General features: G+C 35.2%; 1 pseudogene; it reads left to right on the top strand.

Moving 5' to 3' along the window:
- LOC123950526 overlaps positions 1–17739 on the top strand; it is a 36133-nt pseudogene extending 18394 nt beyond the window's left edge.
- The last annotated feature ends 564 nt before the right edge of the window (positions 17740–18303 follow it).

Raw genomic sequence — 18303 nt, 5'->3', positions numbered from 1 at the left:
TCTAAAAATTCCATTTTGACTCCTAGAAACCTGTTCTAGGATTTGTTTATCTTAAACCCTTTTCCTCTCTAAGGACTTGCTCCTTGGGAGAAGGGAGAAAACAATCTTCTCTTTAGATAATGTACCCTTACTGAAGGCATGTGCAAGAAAAGTAATATGTGTGTAAAATTCATTCTTTAAAAGCTCCCCAAACACAACTTTTCTTTAGTCTCTTTGTGATTGCGAGGACCCTAATTAGTGTCAAATTTTTAGGCAGAACCAGGTGAAGTAGACTGGTTTGCTGACCTAACGCCTCATGTAAATTAAGCCATGTCTTTAAGAAAGAAAGCTAAGGGTAGCAAGAAACCTGACAACTGATTACTTCATTCACAGCACGATGTAGGAACACATGATATGTACATCCATATAATACATATCATCACATGAATATGTCCCAGGGGTATGTCTTGTGACTACATGTAGGGCTTGGGTCCGAGTTTCTCATCCTCAGCAATACTGACATTCTTGGCAGGGAAATTCTTTGTCATGGGGGGCTGTCCTGTGCTTTGTAAGATGTTCCACAGCATCATTGGCCCCAACCCACTAGATCCCATTAACATACCACCACCAGCACCACCCCACACCCCTGATAAGTCATGACAACCAAAATTGTCTTCAAATATTGCCATCTCTCCCCTGAAGGACAAAAATGCCTTTGTGAGAACCACTAGGTTATGATTAGTTCAAATTTGACTTAAGGTCAGCATTTCTACAATTCTGTCACAACACTATTAAAATGAAAAAATTGATATATCTCATTTCTCCAGTAGGCTATATTATTTTCAAGAACAAGGATCCAAAGTGTACCACCATATTTTCTCACAGAGAAGCTCAAAAACATTTGATGAGTGAGTAGTGAACGAATGAGTCAACAAGGCGGGGAATGATTAAACCAACAAATGGGGTAAATGTATAGAGAGAATTCTTAAAAAGAAGATGGGTATGTTTTAGGGATTTGAGGAAATTTTTAAATCAATGTTATAGAGAAGATAGAGAAAACAGTGATAAGGACAGAGAGAGAGAATCCCTTCCTGCTAGAACATCTGTTACACAGCACAGAAAAGGACATGGTAGCAAGGGCTGGTATTCAGTCTGAAGAACCTGGTGCCTCACTTGGTCACCAAGTGTTCACAACTGACTGTTCCTTCCACAGTGCTTTGTCTTGACTGAACTTGAGTCAGGCTCCTTTCCTTATTACAGACCCCTTACATTTGCTTGCCCCAACTCTGAGTAAACACAACACAAGGTGGAATGTGCCCCAGCCCCCATCAACTTCTGAAAATGGACCACAGCAGGACAAATCCTGTCAGTCTCCACTGATCGTTTCCCCTTCCTTGTCCAGCTTCCTCTCCAAAGATCCCATTTATGGCTGCTTGCCCTACAGCGAAGGATTACACTATAAAAGAAAACCCTTTTTCTGTTTGATGTTAAGATGGTTGCAGATTTCGGCAATCAGGGTGTCCTTCCTATTGCAACCCTTTCTTCTGAATAAAGCCTCCCCCTATCAAAGTCTGGATTTGTTTTTGTTTAACACCAGGTTTCTGAACCCAAGTTTTATCTTCTGCAAAGGGAAGAAGAAAGAAAAAAATGGCCTCTCTGGGGCCTTTCCAGTCTGTGATTTATGGAGACCCAAATTCAGTTGGTCTATTTCAAACTTTAAGAGAAAAAGATATGCGCACTTCCCAGAGCTGGATCAAGTGATTGTCAATTCAATCAACGTTCACGATTGGTCAACATTTCTTACCATAGCCTGGAAATGCTTCAGTGCCATCCAGTGTGAATTTTAACAAAACAGCACCCTACTTTGTATGTGTGGAATGACAAGATGTAATATATATTAATTTCTTCCTTTCTAGGGGCTCTGGCAGCCTTCACAGCAGGCTGTGTGAAAGTCAACTGGGATCTCCTGGGAGAGATGGCCCTGGCAATGTTCTCAGCAGTGGATGCAGGTTCTCTATTTCTCATGCATTACACAAATAATATTTGGGTGTGCTACGCTGGTTTCGTGATATTCAAGTCAAGTTACATGCTTCTCATAACGATAGCAGTGTAAGTATTTATCATTTCTTTATCTAAATCTCAAGCAACAGAACAGGTTTCTTTATTTATTCTTCTAGTTTTTCTGAATAGCATTTGCAATGTTATATTTAATGCTTAATATATGAGACAACTATATTCCTATTTTAATAGACTTTCTCCTGGAACTTGATTAAGGTTATTAATCAGGCAAAAAAATTCAAAGTTCTCATAATTAATAAATAGCAATATGCTCTGAGGTTTTGATCTTTTATATTTTTTATTGTATTTATTTAACAGAATAATTTTATCGATCTTTTCATTTATAGTCCTCTTTTTTTTTAATTTGGTAAGAACATGTAACATGAGATCTATCTCTCTTAGCAGACTTTTAAGTGCACACTGCAGGATTGCTATCTGTAGGTACAATACTATACATCAGACTTCTAGAACCTATTTATGATGCATAACTGAAAGATACGTATTTATACACATTAAGTAGCAACTTAATTTTCCTCTTCCCGCAGCCCCTAGAAACTACCATTCTATTCTTTCTTCTATGAATTTGATTATTTTAGACACCTCATATCAGTGGAATCATGCAACATATGTCCTTCTATGACTGAAACAATTCATGTAGCAGAGTGTTCCCAAGATGTACCCATATTGTCCCATATTGCAGGATTTCCTTTTTTTTAAAAGACTAAATTATAGTCAGTTGTACGTATATACCACATTTTCTTTATTCATTAATCCATCTACAGACATTTAGGTTGTTTTCACATCTTGGTTATTATGAATACCAGTATAATGACCATGGGAGTGCTCTCATTTCTTCTAGGTCCTGATTTCAATTATTTTGGATAAATACTCAGAAGTGGGAAAATCTGGATTGTATGGTAGTTCTATTTTTTTAGTTTGTTGAGGGACCTCCATACTGTTTTCCATACTAGCTGTACCATTTTGTATTCCCACCAACAGTGTACCATAGTTTTAATTTCTCCAACTTGATTTTGTTTTATTTAGCAACAAATTGAGATGTGATTGTATCTAATTTTGACTCAGTTTAGTTTTCACCCTTTACCTGCTTGAATAATCATAGCACATCTGTTTCTTTTTGAAACAAATTATCAAGTAGTCTCAGAACAGCTGTAGAACTGAAGCTGTTCTATAAAACTACATATAAAAATAAGAAACGTTAAATCATACAGTAGTTTAAACATAGGGAATATTTGATCTTGATTAATTAGAATAGAAAGAAAATGAGCTAAGGAAGTGATGAATGCTGCCTAGAGAATACCTTTAAAAGGACTAGGTAGGTATTGCTCATCATTTCCTGTGTGGCAGTATGTTTAATTTTAATTAGGAAGTTGATCAAAGACAAAGCAAACATCTAAAAATATTTTCCTTGACCTAATATCAGCTGTATAATCTTGGACATGCTCTTTGGCCTTAAATTTTTCTTAGAGACCTATGGAACACAAAAAACTATATCAATATATGCATTATGAAGTCCCAGAAGAAGTGAACATAAAGGAGAAAAAAGTGTTGTGATAATGGTGAGAAAGTTCCCAGATTTGATCAAAAGCATTAATTATATATTCAAAAAATGAATAAACATTCATTTAAAACATTAATTTGTACATTCAAGAGGCTCACCCATGAACTCCATGTAACTTACAGTTGAGTTTATATCTACCAGTTTGTTATTTGTTTAATATTTGTCCCACCTATTCATTTGTCTTTATTCCTCTTTTGAAGTTAATTGAGCTTTCTTTTTAATGACTTTTCTTATTTTTCGTGGGTAAGTCTTTATGTTTTTAGTGGGATTAGATTTTTAACTCATCAGTTTTTGTTAAATTAATATTATACTACTGCATGTGTAAATACTTTACAGCAACATAATTCCATTTACTCCCTGTGCCTTGTACTGTTTTAGAGATTTTACTTCAGTTTCTGTTATAAACCCTACAATAGGGGCAACTGGGTGGCTCAGTGGGTTAAAGCCTCTGCCTTCGGCTCAGGTCATGGTCTCAGGGTCCTAGGATTGAGCCCCGCATTGGGCTCTCTGCTCAGCGGGGAGCCTGCTTCCTCTTCTCTCTCTGCCTGCCTCTCTGCCTGCTTGTGATCTCTGTCAAATTAATAAATAAAATATTTTTTAAAAAATAAAAAATAAATAAACCCTACAATACGTTATTATTCTATTTACTTTAAACAGGAAAAAATGTTTTTAACTAGGACCAAAAAATCATCTTTTATATTTACTCATAGATTTACAATTCCCAATTCTTCTCATTTCTTTCTGTAGATCCATGTTTCCATCTGCTATTCATTCCCTGAGCCTGAAAACTTATTGTTTTTTAAAGATTTTATTTATTTATTTATTTATTTATTTATTTGAGAGAGAGAAAGAGAATGAGAGAGAGGGAGCATGAGAGGGGAGAGGTCAGAGGGAGAAACAGACTCCCCACTGAGCAGGGAGCCTGATGTAGGACTCAATCCTGGGACTCCAGGATCATGACCTGAGCTGAAGGCACACTTAACCAACCAAGCCACCCAGGCACTCTGAAAACTTGTTTTAACATTTCCTTTAGTACAAGCCACCTGGTGACAATTTTGCTCAAATTATATTTATTTGACATATGACATAATGTCATTTTATGAGTATATGTCATTTTAAAGTATATTTTTATGTCATTTTAAAGTATATTTTTGCTGATTGGAATTCTAAGTTGATAGTGTTTTTCCCCCATTCAACACTTTAAGGATTTATTATTATTCCATTGTCTTCCAGCTTGCCTTAAGGAGTTTGTTGTCATTTTCATTGTTGTTCTTCCTCTAAATGTGATGATAATTTTGCTTTTGGCTGTTTCTAAGATTTTCTATTTTTATTTGATTTTCAGCAACTTTGCTATACTTACATTTTCTTTATAGAATAGTATGATTTTTGGCTTGCCCTGTTATTTTCTTTTTGTTATTTTAGTCTTTTCTGACCATCAATATCCTGATAAGGAGATCTCTATCTTCCCCCACTTTTATTTTGAAATTATTTGAAAGGTTTCATTTACTCTCAGCAGTCTAACTCTTGATTAGGAAAATGAACTTAAGTCAAACCTAAAATAGTTTGATTTAATGCCCAATGGCTACATTTAGGAAGATGGAGACCTTGCAAACTAGTAAAAATATTTTTTTCAGAGTTATTTTTACTGTTGTTGACCACAGCTTTCGCATAGTGAAAAAGTAAAAAGTATATTATTCTTGAATATTTCAGAACAGATTGGTTCACAGCCATCTGCACATTTATTGCATACTGTGAAGCGAGTCAATTTGCTCTATTTGAGAAACAAATAGGAAAATTTGAAAAAAAATTGTAAGATTAACTGTCAGAATATGAGACGGTTTAGGAAAAAACAAACAACCCAAATGTTTTGGTGTTTTGAGAAATTCTCAGAATGATTTATTATAGACATGAGGAAGCGAGGGTTAAACTATAGGAATAGTAAGAATGCTGAGATTCTGAGATGCCATGAAGATGGAACTCATATTTTGATTGTGAGGGTTTTCCCAGACAGTATGTTCAGAGCATTCTACATAAAGCTCAATGATCATCTTTCATCTAATTTGTCAATTCAGTCAGATGACTGATAAGCTTAGTGAAAAGGGGTATTGTTTTAGATGTAATTAACTTTGGTTACATTAATTAAATTACCTAATTACTGGGCAGGACTCAACAAATAGTATCTTAGTGTTAGGATACACACTCACCGGGGGTGGGGAAGAGAACTTGACATCAAATATCCACGAAATTTGGTGCTAAATGAAATTATCACTCTCATGTCCAACTTCAGAATACTAATAGAATATCATTTTCTCTGTAGGTGAATCCAGTCTCTGTAACCTCACTTACATCTTTTTACTACTCCAACTTCTAAGAAAATTTTAAAATAAATTTAGCATGTGTAGGATAAGTGTATTTCTAATGCAAAGGGTTAGAGTTCAGATTTGGAAGAAATTCTAAGGTGATTGACCATCCATGGTTTCAACCATCATGTGATACAAGAAGTTCATATAAAGAATCTGATTATTCTACAAAAGAAGATATTTACTTCATATTTCTGTTTCATGACAAAAGTGATAAATTTAATTAATATTAATCAACGCTGTTATCTGGGTCCAGTTAAGTATTCCCTGTTGGAGTGAAAGTAGAATCATGCTCGTGCACTGATATGCCCATGAAGTCCCTGCTTCATAATGAACATTTTGTTAGCATTTCTGGAAAACAACAACAATAACAATAAGCAAGGGGTACCTGGGTGACTCAGTCTGTTAGGCATCTGCTTTCAGCTCAGGTCATGATTCTGGGGTCCTGGAATCAAGTCCTATGATGAGCTCCCTGCCCATCGGAGAGTCCACTTCTCTCTCCCTCTCCGTCTGTCTCTTTTCCTGCTCATGTTCTCTCTCTCTCAAATAAATAAAATCTTTAAAAAAAAAAAAAACTATGAACAAATACAATAATATAACATTTTAAAAAAAGCTTTAGGCTATTGGATTTTTTTATGGGCAAAAAGCAATGTTTTTCTTTGCTTTATAAATTGTTCCTATGACTTTCCTTTAACATACAGGGTAAATGGGTAAATTCAATCCCATAATGCCATAATATATGGAACATAAATGATCAAATAAAATTTCAAAGTGGTTCTATCTTTAAATTACAGACTATCTTACAGGCTTATCTGTATTTAGTGTTAATTGCCTAACAGAACATGAATACAATTCAGTTCCCAAGAATTTATTAGCCCCGAGCAGTGTACTCAGCATGGTAGATTTATGCCTATGCAGAAATGACCCAGTAGGAGCTCTGAAAAGGGTTTTAGATAGTATGATTCCTTGTCATTTCAGTTACCTGGGACAATAATTTTTGGGTTTAGTCTGAAAAAGCTTAGCATTCAATGCCACGCTGAGCGTGATGTCATCATTATGCCTCTATCTGAATCTACCACATATAAAGGTCTTATCCAAAACAAAGTAATCACTGATACTTTATTTAATCATCTGTACAGACATTAATTTAATCTGTACAGATTAAATCAAGATTCCAACTTGGAATAATCTGTATACTAAAAGAGAATCTGCCATTTGATTTAATCTAGGTTTTAAGAGCATCTATCTAGTATAGCATTTTCCCCCCCAAAGGAAAATTAGTTAGCTGAGCAAAAAACTCCTGAAATTATAAGGCTCACCTGGACCACATGTTATATTCGCTTTGTGGGATCTAGGATAATTTATGGGTTTTGTTATGTTGGTAATGTTTTGCACTGAAATAATACATTTTAATTGAATCACATAATTTTAAAATGTTTATATTTGTTTTTTAATGTGAGGATTTGGGGAGAGGATGTAAAAATTGTTTAAAATTTTCCATTTGTTTTCATATTTTTAAATAAATTCAGGTTATAAATATTTTAGTTAAACTAGATGGAAGAATTTGAATGCATATATGTCAGTCTTGCCTGACTAAATCATTTATTTAAAATGAACTAACAGCCAGACTGAACCAACTGTGAGAGCAAATAATTTGTGAGTTTTCCAGAGAAAAATTCATCTGTTAGACTCTGAAACTGCTAATGTAGACAGCCAATGATCCAGAAGAGAATCCAAATAAGTAAAAACTCATCAAATTGACTTGTGATTTACTCATTGATATATTAAGGTTAAAGAGTGACTGTTAAACCATATCCATGTCCAATAATGTTCAGTGTTCCTTAGTTGCAGAACATTTGGAATATTTGGCTTAATTTTAGAGAAGGTTAATTAGTTTTAAGTTCTTATAATATATCACATCACATGGAATGTTAAAAATATAACACCTCACTATTCCATTTACCCTTCTTCCTTTTTCTGCTAGAAGAACTTTTCAGCAAGAACTTCAGCAAAAGCCTGGGCTGCCTGAGGGGAGACAAATCTTGGAAACAACACAACTCTCTGCTCTGTATTCAAAAGCCTACATATGTGGACACCTGGGTGGCTCCGTGGGTTAAGCATTTGCCTTCAGCTCAGGTCATGATCCCAGAGTCCTGGGATCGAGCCCCGCATCAAGCCCTGAATAGGGCTCCCTAGTCATCAAGTAGTCTGCTTCTCATTCTTGCTCTGCCTCTCCCCACTGTCACTTGTGTGCTCTCTCTGCTTTCTCTCTCTCCCAAATGAATAAAAAAAGAAAAAAAAAATCTTAAAAAAAATAAACAAAATAAAAGCCCATATATGTGATTTTCAAAACTCTTTCCATTTGTACACTTTTAGATTTCAGGTTGCTGTTAATCTCAGTGTGGAACGCTATGCCCTGGTGTTCGGAATCAACACCTTCATTGCCCTGGTGATCCAAACTGTCATGACTGTAGCTGTGGTTGACAACCAGGGACTGGGGCTTCCGGTCAGCATCCAGGTAAAGGCATGCCTCTGTACCCTCACTGACACAGAGGTATACTTTGAAAACTATACACACACATACATATGTTTATATTACACACAGTAATTGAACTTACTGAGATATAATTTTCATAAAATAAATTGACATATAAAATATTTATTTACAGTTCTATTAATTTGGGCAAACACACAGCTGTGTAGCCACCACCACATGAAAATAAAGAACTGCCCCTTCAGCCAGACAATGCCTGCCCCCCTTTGCTGTCAACTGCTTCTCTCCAGCTACCTCCCCAACCCATTGATGGGTTTTCAATCCCTATCACTTTGTCATTTTAAGAAGTCATATGAATGGAATCATAGAGACATAGCCTTTTATTTCTGGCTTGTTTTCATTTAGCATGGCGTCTTCAATGGAATAATTTTATACTAAGAGATATAAATACGATGTAGTTAAGATACATTCTATTTCTTAGGAAACTTTTTCATTAAACAGGTGACCTTTTCATTGAGCAGGTGAAAGAATGAAAGCATTACCTAAAATAGACACATAAAGTCATTCCAGTTTAAGTGGTTCTCATTACCCACAGCTAAAGGTTTTTCTTGCCCTGGTTAAAGTTCAATCTTATGCATGCTTAGTTCAGAGATTTCATAAGCCTACTCAGTCTCATGGACAAAATGGTAGATTTACCTGTCTCTACACATACCTAATGCAAATGTTTAGAATACTGAGTCATCTTCTTTAAAAACAAAAAGAAGAAGAAATCATTTCAGGATACACAATTGAATGAGTAATATTTAAGAAATCTATTTTAATCTCAAACTAGTTTAACAGAAGGAAAGATACCTTCACTGAATAAATATTAAAACTAAGAATACTATAGACTCGGGTCTTTTTGAGGACATAAAGAGATCAGTTGTTACTTTCTAAAATAAAATTTAAATTCCTAGTTTATCATCCAGCTTTCCAGCTTTTTAGAAATCATTGGGTATGTGATGTGATCAAGAGAGCACAAGGCTGAAATCAACAAAGTATGGATATAAATCTTGATGTTTATGAGTGATTTCTTAAGAACTATTAATTCTATTATAAAACTAGAAAGAATAGTGGCATGATATCCCAGGCATCCATCACTCAAATTTATGGCCAATCTTATTTCATCTGTACCTGCCACACACTTCCTCATTCTTCCCCTAGAGATACAATTTTTTTTAAGATTTTATTTATTACCTGAGAGAGCACAGAGGGAGAGGGAAAAGCAAACTCCCCACTGGGCAAGGAGACTGATATGGGATTCGATCCCAGGACCCTGGGACCATGACCTGAGCTGAAGGCAGACCCTTAACCAACAGAGCCACCCGGGTGCCTCCTGTAATTTCTTTTTTTAATGTCTGTTTTCTCTTCAGTAGAATGGAAAACATAATACCCACTTCATGAGTTCTTATACAGATTAGATGCCTGCCTGTAAAATATACTATTCCCAGGTCATAGTGTACTCAATACATAGATATATCTCTCTCCTTTCTTAATAGAAAGAAACAAGAGTTACTCACATGAGTCAGTACTGTTAGGATGCACTTACCTTTTCTGAGGACTTCTGCAGTAATATCCTCCAGATATCTCCTTTATTTTTCCACAAATCCATTGAGTCTTAATCTGAAATTAATGAATTCCTAGAACTGAAGGAGGCAACCCAGAACGTAAGAAGAAAATTCCCTGTCAGTCTGTCTGTCCTCCTCCTTGCACTATTTTGTGTAACCTGATTTAAATGACAGCTTTGTGGGAAAATCAATAAATTTTGATCTTTCAGGGGAGTTCACGTGGACATCCAAAGCCAGGGGTGAAAATTAAGTTTGGCAGAAAAAGTCCAGCTTCATTTTTATTTCCGCTGATAAGCCAAGATTTCCAAATCCTTTTATCTTCTCAACCAAGGGAAATCTAGATTCAGGGCACGCCTCTAAAATCTTTTCTTTGTATTTCTATCTTGTCTTATCATCTCTGCCACTATCCTCAATGCTACAACAACTTTCTTTGAGATTCTTTCATGTAAGTTAGGTAAAGTAAAACTCAACTCCTAAAGTACTAGTTTCCCCAGGTGCCAGAGCAGGGTAAGCACAAAATATACAGTCCAAAGGCATAAGGGAAAACAACACCTATTTCTGTCAAATATCCCCCAGACAAAAAAGTGTTACTGCAGATTTCTGGGTTTGAAAAGCAGGCTTCTTAAAATTGATTTTGGGTAGGAATCTAATGAAATACGCTTGGATTAAACTTCAGAAAACCAAGAATATAGAGTTATATTGATTAATAACTCCCAAGTCTCAATCATAAATGTCCATTTATCATTGGTTATGCACTTAATGATACCCCATGAGCTTCTTAATATAATTTCAAGTGCCATTTTAAAAGATTGGAATCTAAAAAATAGAAACTACAACCTAAGTCAGCATTTTCATAGGACATAGAGATTCAGTAGAAAGAAATCTGCATTGAGGCATCCTGAACTAATTCCTTCATTTCCTCATTATTTCTCAGCCTGTTATCCCAACATAGGCTTTTATAGATGTCTCAATTTAAAAGGACCAGGGAGATCTTAAAACGAGGTTCCACGTATATCTTTGAATATTACTCAAAAATGCCCATGAAAGCAGCTAAAGGAATCTTTTTACCTCATCTAGAAAAAGCTAAGGAGTAATTTAGCTAGTTATGTAAGAAGCAGTAACTTTAAAATATCGCTTTACTGAAGGCATAAGAACATACTGTGGTACACTGATGTATAAAATAATTTTCTGGGGGAATTTTGTTTTTAAAAAATAGGTGGAATTCGTAGGTGTAAATATGAGGGAGTTTTAGAGGGAGGGGGTGAGGAATCACACAAATCCAAAAAGGTTAACTTTTTAAAAAATAATCCTTTTGAGGGGCACCTGAGTGGCTCAGTCAGTTAAGCATCTGACTCTTGGTTTCAGCTCAGGTTATGATCTCATGGTCTTGAGATGGAGCCTGGCATCAGGCTCTACACTCAGCAGATAATCTTCTGGAAATTATACCCTTCACCCTCTCCCTTTGCTCCTCCCCCTGTATGCTTACTCTACCCCCCCCCCCAAAATAAGTAAACAAATAAAATCTTTAAAAAATAATCCCTTTGTTAGGTTTCACATGAAAACACCCAAATTACTCACAGGTTGGTTACCTGTTACTACATACCTGCATTCCTCTCACTCCCCACCTGGTTCCACCCTTCAGTTTGCAGAGATGCCCTTTGGAATGGAGACCACACTGGTAATCATCAATTTTTTATTGATTTAGAGAGTTGACATTCATTCAACTCCCATTCATGAATCTCATTACTTTCACCAGCCTCCTCCCTGGATGATTTTGAAGCTTAACATGAAAAGCAACTCTTGATCCTGTCAGGGAGGAAAAATACTGTTTCCTTTTACCCAGTTTGGTTCTCAGCTGCGTCTCTGTAACAAAAACAAATTAGCAAAAGCATACAAATGTATTTGATTTAAGTTTTGTGTAACATAGGAACCTTCATAAGGAAGTGAAGACCCCAAGTAATAGTTGAACCTGAATGTTTTTATGCTAGATTTGATAAAGGGTGGAAATTTATGAAAAAAATATGATAGGACAAAAAAGATATGAACTAAGAATAGTAAATTGGGGGAACTTCACTCTGCCTGTTCATTCAGATTCCTCTCTGTGTCCCTTTATCTTTGGAGATAAGGATGTTCCTTTCCTCCGGGTGTAGACACTCTGTTCTTACAACCTGCTCCAAAGGAAGGTCAGAAAGTCCTTCCTGCACCTGCTGTGTCTCAGACTCCTTCAGTTAAAAAACATTCACATGCCAAAGTGTCATATTTGGAAGTAACCAGCAAGTTGGGGAAGCACACAAGAAAAAGAAAAGGGGAAGGCCACTGGTACAAAGTGACCCCTCGATGTCATGGAAACAACAGCTGCTGCTCTGCTCTATCTTCCATGTCCTCATGGAGAAATGAGAAATGATCCTCCCCAGATCTCTTGGCAGAAAGCCACCGCACTCAGCTACTCAGGGACAAGATGGATCCCTGATTACATACTCCATTAGATTATCTAGCTAGGATAACTGGTACTTTTGGCTGCCTTAAATTAAATAAAAATTAGAATCATGAAAATGGAGTTTTAGTTTTAACCCCAAAGGGCTTAATAAGGGAAGGGGTACTCTAAACAGAAAGATTATCTCACAAAAAGTAAAACAGTGATGCTATTATTTTGAGTGCATGGAATGGGGATTCCTTTGGATTCTGGGCAGCCTCCCATATCAATTCTGAGATTTTTTGATGTATTTAAAGCATGGACTGTTGGCCAGTCTAGATAGCTCAGATGAATGTTTTCAGGCTGCATTCATTAACTCATAACATGTGAGATGTATGGTCTGTGGGATTTGGGTTTCACTATTTCATAAACCATTTTGGAATCTTAAAGAGTAACTGAAGGTGAGCCCAGATTTTAATTATCAAACAAAATAACTGCCTATACAGATTTTCAATGAGTTTGAGTCCTGATCTTCAGACATTGTCTTGTTTTCTTTTCTGTTCTAGTGAAAATGGTCTGAAGGCAAATACCTTGAGAGGAGTGGGGTTGAGGGTTTGTGTTTGAAGAAGGAGAAGAAGGGTAGTGTCCACATTGTTTGAAGTTTAAAGTGAACAAGTGTAGTGTATTTTTTAATATTAAATTAAGAAAGACTTACTTCTATTAAGAGCTATAGAATTTAAGAAATACTAAAATAAGAAAGGCTTATTTCCATTAAAGCAACAATAAACTGGATATCAGAAAAAGTCCTTTACATTACAAAACACCTAAAACTCCTGGATATAAATTTAAGATTTTTTTTTAAATAAATGGCTGGGGCACCTGGGTGGCTCAGTGGGTTAAGCCGCTGCCTTCGGCTCAGGTCATGATCTCAGGGTCCTGGGATCAAGTCCCGCATGGGGCTCTCTGCTCAGCAGGGAGCCTGCTTCCCTCTCTCTCTCTCTCTGCCTGCCTCGCTGCCTACTTGTGATCTCTCTGTCAAATAAATAAATAAAATCTTTAAAAAAAAAATAAATGGCTGAATTGGTAAGAAATAAGAACACTCCGCAGAGGTCAAAGCAAGAACAGGAAACCAGATAGATAAGGAAGCACTGAATCTCTCATGTGCTCAAGCATCTGCTGATTCTCCCAGCGACCTGAAATTTTGGTTTTAGTGGCAACCCGGAAAGCTATATCCTCCGTGAGTGGTGAAGCAGAAACAAAACATGAAATTATGGGGGAAACGCCAACAAAGAAAATGAATCTGGGTGGTATCAGAGGAATTTACCCTGGAAATTTGCTTTCATAAGCCAGCACTCACATAATTCTAGGGCCCAGTTTCTACAGGCTAAACATTTTTTTTCTTTTCCTACAGCTGAATATTTAGTTTAAAATGGCCCTGGTTGATAATGGCTCCCAGGTACCTGTACGTATCAAAACAAATGTTCTCTGGAAAGACTGTCCTTCAATACAGAAATCAAAAGAAAAAAAAATGCCACAGATAAAATGCCACCAAATATGAGATTATTTTTTTAAAAGTTCAAAATCGTGCCTGGATATAAAGTAGCATGAGCAAGCCAAGTGAAATAATAAAAAGAATCAGACTGACAAAGATATGAGACAGAGGAATTGCATTAGAATATAAAGATGTTTGACAGGCTTGTACACAAAGGAAAATAATAACATGAGAATGGAATGAGGTACTTCATGAATGCTTGTGAATATTTGGGAAAAATAGAACTCATGAGATTAGAAACTTAAATATGTTAAGAGCAAGTTAGACACATAATAGGAAAAATTGCTGAATGGGGAAAAAATCACCAAGAATGCAGCAAAGAAAGAGGGAAGTGGGAATATTAACACACGTGGAGACAAAACTGAGAAATTTTAACAAATACCTATCTGGAATTCCTTGAGGAGATAATAAAAGCAGTAAAGAGATGCTAAAAAAGAAATATTCACTGAGAATTTTCCAGAAGTATTCTCAGAATTAAGAAAGAAGCCCCAAAAATCTCAAAAAGAGTAAGTAAAAAGAAATTCATATATAAGCACACTATGGTTAAATGCAGAAAACCAAGAAAAAAGAAATCTTAAAATTAGAGAAAGAGAAATCAGCTATAGGTGGTCGATAGTGGACCTGTCAGTAGCTTACAGTAGAAGCCAGCAAAGCAATGGCTTCAAGTGTTACAGAGAATAATGGCCAGCCCAGAATCATAGACAAAGAGAAACTATGTTATAAAAATAAGAGTAAAACAAGGACATTTTCAGACAAATGGAAATAGAATCAGTGTGTTATCATCAACAAACTTTACAAAAACAATTTCTAAAGTATGCATTTGAGGAAGAAGGAAAATTATCCCAAAAGGAAGGTATTCCCAAAAGAAGGAATGTGAAAAAAGAACTAAAGATGTGAGTAAATCTAAACAAACACTAATCATTAATACTTAGGGGCATCTGGGTGGCTCAGTCAGTTAAGCATCCAACGCTTGATTTTAGCTCAAGTCATGATCTCAGGGTCCTGGGATGGCGCTCCCTGTCGGACTCTGCAGTCAGCTTGGAGTCTGCTTGAGATGTTCTCTCCCTCCTTTTCCCTCTGCCCCTCCCCATCCTCTCCAAAATAAAGAAATAAATAAATAAAATCTTTGAAAGTAAAAAATAAAACAATAATACTTACATTTTATATCTTGAGGAGTTTTTTAAAAAGATGCCCAAAGTACTGGACAACAATAGTATATATCAGTAGAGGATGTTCAAAACTCAGGATTTTTGTGCTCTTCTGGAGGAGGGGAGGAATTATTGATTAGAAACTGCTAGGGCGACACACTAAGCAGAGAACGGGTTGGGAGTCCATCTGGTAGGGAGGCGGATTTCATCACCAGCATTGTTTAAATTGCTGCAGCATGATGATAATGAGATGCAACAGACTTTTAATCAGTTTTATTATAGTTTTAAAATTCTCTGCAGAATTCTCCCCACTTACTGCCCATACCCAAGGCAGACAACTCCCACCACCATCACCTTTATACATTACTGATTTGTTTATTTAAGAGTCAATATTTCAAGTGTAACCATGAAAAAAATTAGAAGTAGATTATGCAATCTTTATACAGAAGAGAGGAATTAAATAGTTTATGGAAAAAGAGTCACACGAAAGAGCTCAAGAAAGGAGGGGAAAATTAAGGAGCATGAAAAATTGGAAAAATATGGTGGCAAAAAACACAAATATGCTAGTTGTCACTAAAATAACAAATTAACTCATAGGTTGGACCGCCAATTTACAGGAAATAGGAGAAGCAAAAGAACTCATTACATGACACCCAGGATTATCACCAAAAATACCCAACATCTGGGAAATTAGTTTTTCAACAAATAAAATTTTTAAAAAAGATCAATAGTGTCTTGAGAAATTCAGTAATCAATCACAATGTGTGGATCTTATTTGAATACTGATTCATACCTAGAAACTAAAAATATTATGAGACAAGCAGGGAAACTTGAATACTGAGTAGAAGACATTAAACAATTGCTAATATTTTAGGTGTATTAATGATTCATGGTGACGCTTTTGTGCGTCCCTCTTTTTAAAGATACAAGTTGAAATACTTATTACATTATATGATACTGGATTCAAATTAATCTGCGAGGGGAAAGGGTAAGTGATTGAGGAATTGTAGAAACAAGAGTGACTATGAGTTGGTGATTGATGAAAACAGGTCATGGATTCATGGGCATTTCGATACTGTCCTGTCCACTTTTATGAATGTTTATAATTTTCCAAAAATAAAAATCAAGCATTCAAAGCTGAACAACCCAGGGGGAAAAAATAAAAATATATTTTCAGGTTAGATTCTTAAAGGGTTACAACTATAGTCTATTTACAGAAGACACATTTAAAATTACAAAGACATGTGAAGTTTGGAGGGGGGGAAGGAAGAAAAACTCATACCATGCAAACAAAAATTTTAAAAGCAAATACAGTCAAATTTTTTAAAAGATAAAACATAATTAAGACCTCTTGATCTGTATATCTAAGAAGAATCGTTAAAAATGATTAAACATTTCATCGATTCATTGGAAACATATACAATTTCTAAACTTCTGTACATCTATTAGTATCATTTCAATATTTTGAATAAATATGCTGTCTTCTTTCTTTTTCTTTTTATTTTTTTGGATAGAATACTGTCAAGCATGTTATATTCTAAGAAAAAAATAAAATCCCAATTTCATACACTAAATGTGAATGTGAAAAAAGAAGGCAAGCAAGAAGGAAGACTATACTTTATATAGATGGAGAGTTTCAGAAGCACAGACAGTTAACACTAATTGAATTCTACTACATGGGTATTGTTCTATATATCTTATATGTAATAACTCATTTAATCCTCACAACAAATGTGTAAATATTGTTATTATTCTAATTTTACAGTTCTATTCTATTCTATTCTATTCTAATTTTACAGTTGAGAAAATGGAGGCAGAGAGAGAATCCATGACCTATTTAAAATCTCCCAGCTAGTAATAAAACATCAGTATTTACCTTCAGTGTTGAATACCCATTTTAATGTCATTCATTAATTTATTTTTCTTTTGTAGTTTTTAATTTATGGGAGTTATTTTTTTATTATTGCTGGAATTTCCTGGTGAGAAGCATTTACATAATCTGTTCAGCCAAATGAGAAAAGGAAAAATGTAGGTCTACTGCTACTGGTCAGAATCCAAGTGAACCGGAGAACTCAATGTCTGGTATGAACACAGTAACACAGTTTTAGCCTGGTCCCTCCTATCATGGATTCAAAGGGTGGACAACTCTGAAAATATATGGTGCTACACTACACGACATTTTAATTTTTTGTCCTAGATTAAGATACCATAAAAGACAGGATTATCATCAACCTTATCAACACTGCATGAAAATCTCTGCTATGGGCTGATGAACTGGATACAACCAAAAACTAGTCAACCAAGTTGAAACCAGCCATCTTTATGGCCTTGGTGAGCAACTGGGACCCTAAATATTTTTAATACTTTTGAGTCCACCCCAAAAGAACGTGAAAATCAGACAAATGGGACCATCCAAGAGCAGAAACATGAAATATCACAGAGTGAATGATATATACTGGCTTTTTGTGCCCAACCTATAAAAGTGTAATTTGTTTTGATTTTGAATAGTAGATAAAAAAGTTTCTCATGCAAGCCTGATACATAGTAATTGATCAACATGTGATAACCATTATGATTCATACTCATACTATACTCATATTCTATATACTATATATATATAGTATATATATATATATACTATATACTATATATATATATACTATATACTATATACTATATACTATATACTATATATATATAGTATATATATATATAGTATATACTCATATACTATATTCATACTCATACTATATACTATGAAAAAAGTTAGAATGGGGGAAATCACTTAATTCCTATAAAATTAGGCCAAAAAAATAAGGAAAAACTTTTTTTATTAAACTTTACAATGACCTTACATGAAAAGATTGAATATTGTAATGATACCAATTCTTTTCAAACTAATGGATAGGTTTGTTGTAATTTGTGACAGTCTTATGTGTCATCCTGACTAGATTCTCAAGTTCCTTATTTATTCAAACAAGTACTAATCAAAGTGTTGCTGTGATATATTTTGTAGATGTGATCAAAGTTCATAATCAGTTGACTTTAAGTAAGGGAGATTACCCTAAATAACCTGGATGGGCCCAATTCCATCAGTTGGAAGGCCTTAAGAG

This window comes from Meles meles, chromosome 9, assembly GCF_922984935.1.
Source record: "Meles meles chromosome 9, mMelMel3.1 paternal haplotype, whole genome shotgun sequence".
NCBI classification, from domain to species: domain Eukaryota; kingdom Metazoa; phylum Chordata; class Mammalia; order Carnivora; family Mustelidae; genus Meles; species Meles meles.
Note: the sequence above shows the minus strand (reverse complement) of the source record. Positions and strands in the feature narration are given on the sequence as shown.